The following is an 8,892-nucleotide window of genomic DNA, read 5'->3' as shown; positions in this document are numbered from 1 at the left end:
GTTTGCATGTGTTATTTATAATAAATTAAACCCTAATTACATAATTAACATTAATGGGCTTGATTTAATTAATTGGGCTAGTCCAACTAGTTTAATTAATTTAATCAAAGCCCATTAAAACTTTAATTATTTAATATGTTGGACTTGTACCCCTACAAGTCCATTAAACATATTATCCACAATTTTTAATTTATTAATTAATCAACTCAACTTTTGAGCTTAATAAATTAAATACATTATAAATTCAACATTTGAATTTATTATTTAAATTATAAATTCAACTACTTGAATTTACATCACCTCCAAAATTTAATATTTAATAAACCCAACATTTGAGTTTAATAAATTAAATTCTCAAATTTTATAAATTCAACTCCTTGAATTTATTCTCTCAAAATTTAATTATCATAAATTCATCTCCTTGAATTTACTATATAAAATAAATTCAACTTCTTGAATTTATTCTCTCAACGGGAACAGACAATCCAGTACTTGTGTGACCCTCAATGGTTCAGGGATACAGCTAGCCGTGGGTTCACAACTCTTTGTGATTCAGGACATAATCCTTTATTCGGGCCTACCCTAGTTAGCCCCATTCTTTTCATCAACACCTTGATCAAGAATGTCAGAACTCATTTCTGATTGCACCCATCGGATCATGGTAAGAGCGTCTAGTAGCATCGCTCCATGATCCCTTAGGTATCACTGATAGTGCCTGCAAGAACCAGTCGATTATGATTAGCGTACAGTACGGTCCCTTCATCTCATATACCCCGATCGAATCTGCAACCATTGGTTCATCGAGGGTTGCATAATAATTCGATAACTATGTGATAACTATAATAGTGGCATCGCGTGTACTATTGGAGAACTCTTTCTCTAACGTACATCTCATACTTTGGCCAGAGATTCCATGCACTATTATTTCATCAGATCACATAGGTATCCACACCCGTAGGTGAGCGGTGAATCCCCGACTACAATGCACTGGCTCCTATATGTGTCGCAACTGTACCCAACCTCGCCACCTGATGACTCTCCTGGAGCCGGTAAACGAGTCAAAGCACAGCCCTAGCATATAGAGCCTCAGTGTTGTCCCGGGTCGTAAGGACTAATGATGTACAATCATAACCACGAACTTATCCTCTCGATGAATGATAACCACTTGGAAAGTCCGAGGGAGGGTTGTTCGGTATGATCATCATATGACTACCCATCTGCATGTTTGGACATCTCTATGCCCTTACCAAGAAACGCAGTACACAACATCACAGATGCTAGTCTCAAGCTCAAGAGACCTTTATCCATGTTTTAGACGGCTGAATCGACTAGGAACGAATTTAGATTATACAGTGCTTACAAATGAGTTTCAACATCGAATTACGATTCATTTGTATTAAAGTATAATCAAGGTATTTATCTATGTTTGATAACATGGGTATTCAGATAAAGAAATAACAAAACCATAAAAAGTTAAATTATATTAAAATAAAGATTGTTTATTTCAATTGAGTCAATAAATTCCCTAGCCAACCGTTGGCTTGCAGGGCATCTACTCTAACAGTAGAAGCCTCCACGCAAACTTGACAGCAGCAGCAAGAGGAGCACCGCGCGCAGCCTTGCATCTCCTGGCAGCAAGCTTGCAGCGCGTCGTGCGTGGCTCAAGGGCTTGGGCTGGGGGTATCTCGGGTCTGGGTGTGGTCTAGGGGCAGTAAGGGTCATGGGTGGTCGGTGGTTAGATGGCTGGTAGAGTCCTAATGCAACTAGGAGTCCTAAATAAGCTAGGAAGCACTCACACTCATGTACAGATTTTTGGGGTAAATTCCAGAAGGCTTTTGAGCGGGTTAGGGCTTGTTTTACGGATTGGGCTTGCACAGTAGGGTCCCCAGATGGGTTGGCTAGGTTTTGGCTCAAGGTGGCTCGGGCGTGGCTCGAGTAAATTAGGAGATGGCTCGGTACGTTCGATAAGGTGTCAAAACGAAAATTAAAGAAGGAAAAATTGATCCAAGGGTCCACGAGGGTGTCTAATGACTTGGGAAGGTAGAATAAATACTAAAAATGCTATGTTTAAAATTTGGGAACAAAATAACGAGTTTTGGATTTATTCTGAATTTAATCGCCGCACGAAACGCTAATTAACGACTTAATTGAAAAGTCTAGTTTTAAGCTTTATAAAATTATGAAAAATTACGTTTAAGCTTTAATAATTATTATAAGTCTATGTTTTTAATTTTGGAATTTCATATTAAGGTTTGGTTTAATTCGGGATTAAGACGCATGAATACGTCACATTTAAAGATTAAATTAAAAGTCTAACATTTAAGCCGAATAAAATTATGAAAAAAAATTTTTACGTAAGCTTAAATATAATTATTTGAAACATGTTAGAGTCATGAAATCAAGAAAAAAAAAGTCGAAAATGTAAAAGGTCGATTCCAGGGGTAAAACGGTCTTTTTTCACCGGGAATTTAGTAAAAAGTCATGGCAATTCCCGATATGCGATTTTATGATATTATGATTATGTTTATGAAATGTTCACGATTAAATTATGATTTTTAAATGTCTATTTGATATTTATGACTGAGGGAAGACATTTAAAATACATGTTGCATGTTTGGTTTCAAAATGAAAAATGTTATGTTATGCATTATTTTTATAAAGTGATGTGAATGAAATACGTTGAAGGAAGTGAAGTGATTGTGACTAGTTCGTTAATAATGGCGATGTCGTGAGGCTGATGGTCCCGGTGGGAGCCCGAAGATCGTGTTTCCATTATTGCGAATATGAGGTTTGAGGTAAGAATGGGAATGTCGTGAGGGGAGAAGGCCCCAGAGGAGCCCATTTATGGGTAAAGGCCCCAGAGAGAGCCTCGACGATCGTATTTCTATTCGATCATGTTAGGCCAAGGTTCAGTTGACCGGTGAGAGTGTCGCTAATGTCCCTGCCGCCCAATACTGTGGTTTTATTTAGATGGATCCATCGTCATGTCATGTCATGTTAGGAAAGTCACAATTAACGATCAGAATTCAACAAAGGAAAAAAAAAAGAAATGTTCATTATTATGTTTAAGGTTTTATGTCATGTCATGTTAGGGAAAAGGAAATTCATGTTTGCATGTCATGAAAATGTTTATGTTTAAAGTTTTATGCATCATGAAAATGTTTACGAAAATGTTTATGTTTATGCATCTTCATGAAAACGATATTTTAAGTACACGTATTTTTCACCGTTATATGTTGACTGTATTATGTAGTACTCGTTATAAAGATTATCGTGTGTTGAGTCTTTAGACTCACTAGGTGTGATCAAGCTTTTGAAAAAGATTCAAAATGAAAAATCCTTTTCTATCATTAAAATCAGAAGTGATCGGTGTAGTGAGTTCACTAAAAGAATTCTTGAGTTGTACTTAGATGAACAGGGGATTCATCATGAATATTCAGCTGCCAGAACGCCTCAACAAAACGGAGTAGCTGAGGGGAGAAACAGAACCCTTAACGAAGCTGCTAGAACAATGCTAGCAGATGCGGACATTTCTCAGCGCTTCTGGGCAGAAACAATCAACACTACATGTTATACGTAAAACAGAACAATGATCAACAAAAAGCATAACCAGACTCCTTATAATATATGAAAAGGTAGTAAGCCTAATATATCTTATTTTCATGTTTTCGGCTACAAATGCTTTGTGCTCAATAATGACAAAAACTATTTAACTGCATTTGATTCAAAATCAGATGCTGGACTATTCCTTGGTTACTCTGCTGTGAGCAAAGCTTTCAGAATCTTCAATAATAGAACTCTTACTGTTGAAGAATCGGTTCATGTTGTCTTTGACGAGGACAGCAGTGCTCCTGAAATATCTAATATGTCGAATTTGAGTAACAGGTTAGACAAAATTCACTTGGAACTGGATAGTGAAGATGATGCAGAAGCTAGTATAAAAGATGTTCAAAATCCAGAACCAGACATTGCATTAGCAGAACCAGAAGTACAAATATTAGACATACCAATACCAGCAGCTGATAATCCAGAACCTGCTACTGGTTCAGAAGAGATCAATCCAAATATATCAAATCAGGAAGAAATCCCTTTAAACCCTTTTATTTGGAGAAAATCTCATCCTCCCTCTTTGGTTATTGGAAATCCGGCAGCGCCTTTGAGAACCAGAAGGCAGATGATTAATGAATATATGCATGCTGCCTTCATTTCTCAGGGTGAACCAAAGAAAATTGAAGAAGCCCTTCTAGATCCTAGTTGGATTGAAGTTATGCAAGAAGAGCTGAACCAATTCAAAAGAAACGAAGTTTGGTTTCTAGTACCTAGACCATCTTACCAAGCTGTCATTGGAACCCGGTGGGTATTCAGAAAAAAAATAAATGAAGAAGGCACAATGATTATAAATAAAGCAAGACTGGTGACTCAAGGTTTTAGACAAGAAGAAAGAATAGACTATGATAAAACCTACGCACCAGTAGCAAGACTCGAAGCTATCAGAATATTTTTGGCCTTCGTTGCTTTCAAAAATTTCAAAGTTTATCAAATGGATGTAAAGAGTGCTTTTCTAAATGGTCTACTACAAGAAGAGGTATACGTCGAACATCCTCTAGGTTTTATTGATCATTTCTCACCTCATCATGTATTCAAATTACACAAAGCCTTGTATGGTCTAAAACAGGCACCTAGAGCGTGGTATGATACTCTATCACAATTTCTTGTCAATCATGACTTTAAAAGTGGGACAGTAGACAAAACTCTGGTCACTCTAGTAAAAAAAAACATATCCTATTAGTACAGATTTACGTTGATGATATTATTTTTGGGTCAACTAACCCCAAACTATGTGCAAAGTTTGCTAAGTTGATGCAGGATCAATTTGAAATGAGCATGATGGAGAATTAACATTCTTCCTAGGATTATAGATCAAACAACTTGATACTAGAATTTTCATAAATCAAGCCAAGTATACTAAGGAGCTTCTGAAAAAGTTTGGAATGGAAACATGCTCTGCTGCTTCCACTCCAATGAGCTCATCTACCAAGCTTGATAAAGATGAAAGTGGAATTCTAGTAGAGGTAACTCAGTATTGTGGTCTTATTGGCTCATTGTTATATCTTATTGCCAGTAGACCAGATATTATGTTTGTTGTTTTATTAGTGCAAGATTTCAATCTAACCCTAAACAATCTTATTATATTGCTGCTAAACGTATTTTGAAGTACTTGAAAGGAACTCAAAATGTCGGCTTATGGAATCCCAATGATTCATCGTTCAATCTTATTGGATATTCAGATGCTAATTATGCAGGTTGCAAATTAGACAAAAAAAAGCACAAGTGGTTTCTGTCAATTCCTTGGTGATAGGCTGATCTCCTGGTTTAGTAAAAGCAGACTTGTATAGCCACATCTACTGCAGAAGCAGAATATCTGGCTGCTAGAAGCTGCTGTTCTCAAATACTATGGATGCGACAACAATTAAAAGACTACGGAATTCAGGCCTCCAAATCACCTATCTTCTGTGACAATACCAGTGCCATTGCAATCATACAAAATCTAGTAATTCATTCCAGAACGAAGCACATAGATATCAGACATCATTTCATCAGAGATCACTTGCAGAAGAAGGACATTCGTCTGGAATATGTCCCTACTGATTAACAAACAGCAGATATCTTTACGAAACCTCTGCCTGAGAATAAGTTTTATTATTTTCGAAATACACTTGGATTGATAGACTTAAATTAATTGTTTGTTATCTTCATTCCATTGATGTATTGTGATGTAGTCTTCTCTTGTGATTGTTCAATTTTAGTTTGCAGAAAATAAAAGCTAAGCGAAAGAGACAAGCAGTAAACAGAATATAAGAATTTCATTAATGATAGAAGCGAGGGCGTACATTCTTTATTTCTTTTTTAACGTACGCTCTCCAGATTTCCAACCAAGCGGACAGCTCTCCGGTAGAGGTGCGCAGAAACCCTCTAAAAAAGCAATATTTTTCAGAGTCCTGTGCTCCTTTAAGAGCATGAGGAGGTAGATGCCATCTTCAAAGAAGACTTCTGCCCTATCAGAACTATGAAGACGTCGATAATACTTCTCCATTGCTAACAGCTCCTTGGAAGAAAACACCAGCCCACCTTCAAAGGCGGACTGAAGCTCCTGAACCTTAGTCCAGGTACCAAGTGTCTTTTCTAGCACCTTGTCTTCAATTGCATCCTTCCTTGCAGCTATCACTTCCTTCATGAACTCCTCGGCCAAATCAGGACTATTCTCTCTTGCCATATTTTTTCTGTTTAAAAGTGACTATATGGCTAACGTCTATGCCTGTATTTATAGATGACAAACCAGGTACAAACGATCGAGGTAATCATGACTGCAGTAGGAAATGTGAAGCATTCTGTGTCAAGCTATCGACGGTTCAATTACCAAGAATTATCATTTAATAATTGCATTAATTTAGGGGGAAATTTATTCTGATTATACTTGAATTTATGTCAGATGCAGAAGGTGATTTGTCTTTTTGATAAAACAAGGAAATCTTTTCTTTCTTCCAGTAGAAGCTATCATAAGACGAGAAATTCCCTTCTGAATTTTTTATTTATCAGTTATATATTATTCAGTTGACATTGAGTTTTTTGCAAAAAAAAATATATATATAAAGAAACATCAAGTACTTCAACTGAAATTTTATTAAAAAACCATTTCGGTACATTAAACGATGAAGAAGTGGAAAAGTCTCAAGTCAACCGAAACGTCTTCTGATTTACCAGACTAAGTTTTTCTCACTCAAACTATTTTATTATTCAATGAAAGCAGTAGATAAACAAAAGATGTCAAAATATTCTTTAACCAGAAGCTTTACATTGAGTTTATCTACTACATTTGTTGATATTAGCAGTGTAGAACCCGAAAAATCAGATTACGTACAAGTCATGCATAATTTTTATTATTTAAAAAAATGAAATTTTATGAATATATGAAGTGTTTTATTTATTTTAAAAGTAGATGTTTAGTTTTATCTTTTCAGGATAAATACGCGAGGTCGGATCGGAGTTTCGAGATTTGAGATAAGATTAATAATAAGAAAATATTCTTAAATTTAATTTAAGTCAAGGAATAATTTAATTTAATGAAATAGGATGTTATATGATTTATTAAATTAATTAGAGATAAGAAATTAAATAAGTTCTTTTGGATTAATATTTAATTAAAGCTTAAATGAAAATGTGTAAACAAATGAGGATGAATTAATCTAGATATAATATATTCAAGAAATTAACATAGCATTCATGCAAGATTCTAAACTAAACAAATTTGTTAATGCATTAAATTATATATAATGGAGGTTTAAAATCTTAAACAATTAAAATGCAAGATTTAATAAAAATATACCATGCAAATTAGTAATAATTTTGGGTCCAACATTAAAATATTTCCAAGGTTGATAACTCTCCATTCAAACCACTCCTAATTGCACTTCATGGAGTATTCATTCTCCATTTTAAATTCACTAATTAGTAGTAATTCAAACACAATATTACACCTCATTTCTCCCCAACTAATTACTAAGCAAATCATCGAAAATATGCAGCAAAATAAATAAAAGGAATCGGCAGCAAGGGAATCAAAAAGCAATTAAAAAACCATTCAACTCCTTCACTTGTAACTCCCATTTTTATGTATGTTATGGCACCTTTAACAACACTTATAACATTCATCTTCCTTACCTACATATCCTAAATTCATATGCCCGAAATTATCAGAAGAAAGCAGCTGATAAAATCGGGAAAAACAGCAACAGAAACAAAGAAGAAACCCAACTCCGTTCCGCCGCTCGTATTCATCGTATTGGTCTGTTTTCTTCAAAACAAATTCCAGGAATGTATATATTATTCCTTTGCTCTGCAATCAAGTTATATTAGCTATTTTAAATCAGTATAAGTTCATAAATCAAGTGACAAAATGCATTTTGACAGCAAAACTCTTGAAAAATCTGTACAGCTTCTCGTCCAATGGTATGTGCTTCACATTTTAGTGTATTGTGTTGTTGACAGGGGGTTGCTCTATTCCAGGCATACATGGCTGCTTATAGGCATGATTTATAGTGTGTTAAGGTGTTATTATGCCATTGGTTTACGTCCATACACTCACAATTAATGAAATGACAGCAACTTTTTCCAAGGGTGCAGAATTGAACCACGTTTTTTTTTCTTGGTTGGTTAAGGAGTGAGTTCGAATCATGGCTGTCCTAGGGACTATAGCCATGGTTATAACCCTCCCTTAACAGTTCTAGGACGTTACCAAATCAACCCTTCAAGGAATGGTTCTTAGATCCATCAAAATTTCACCAAAACAACACAAGTGCATTTCCGTTTTCTTCATTTTCTGTGAGTGTACACTTTCGGTTTTTAGTGTGTTGTTTGGATTATGGTTGGCTTCTAGCCCATAGCCATAGTTCATACAACTCTCCATCATGTCTAGATCTAGCCTTGGTCAATCAAATAACCACTGGAATAACACAAGACAATAGAACAATTCAATACATCTCACTGCACAAAATTTGAGTTCTCGGTTGGTATGTTTTAGTGTCCTAGGTGTTAGCTTGGTTTGTTGTTGGCCTTTAGCCCTTAGCCATGGTCCAAGCCATGCCTTAGGATGTTGGTAAGAGTCTATGGTTGGTGGTTCAAGCCAATGGTCATGAAATTTTGGATTTTTCCCCTCACATGCGCAATAGCCGCTGTTGTATTTTTATTTTTATTTTTTGACAGCAGACTTGAGTTTGGTTTCTGAGGTTTGTATGAGTTCTTGCTTGGCTTTTAGCCCATGGCCTTGGATTGGACAATACCTTAATGAGTTAGGGAAGTCATGTTTTTGGCCGTTCGTGATTTGGTCGAGTTTAG

Source organism: Primulina eburnea, chromosome 8 (genome assembly GCF_022965805.1).
Source record: "Primulina eburnea isolate SZY01 chromosome 8, ASM2296580v1, whole genome shotgun sequence".
In the NCBI taxonomy this organism is placed as follows: domain Eukaryota; kingdom Viridiplantae; phylum Streptophyta; class Magnoliopsida; order Lamiales; family Gesneriaceae; genus Primulina; species Primulina eburnea.
This window is presented reverse-complemented; position numbering follows the sequence as displayed.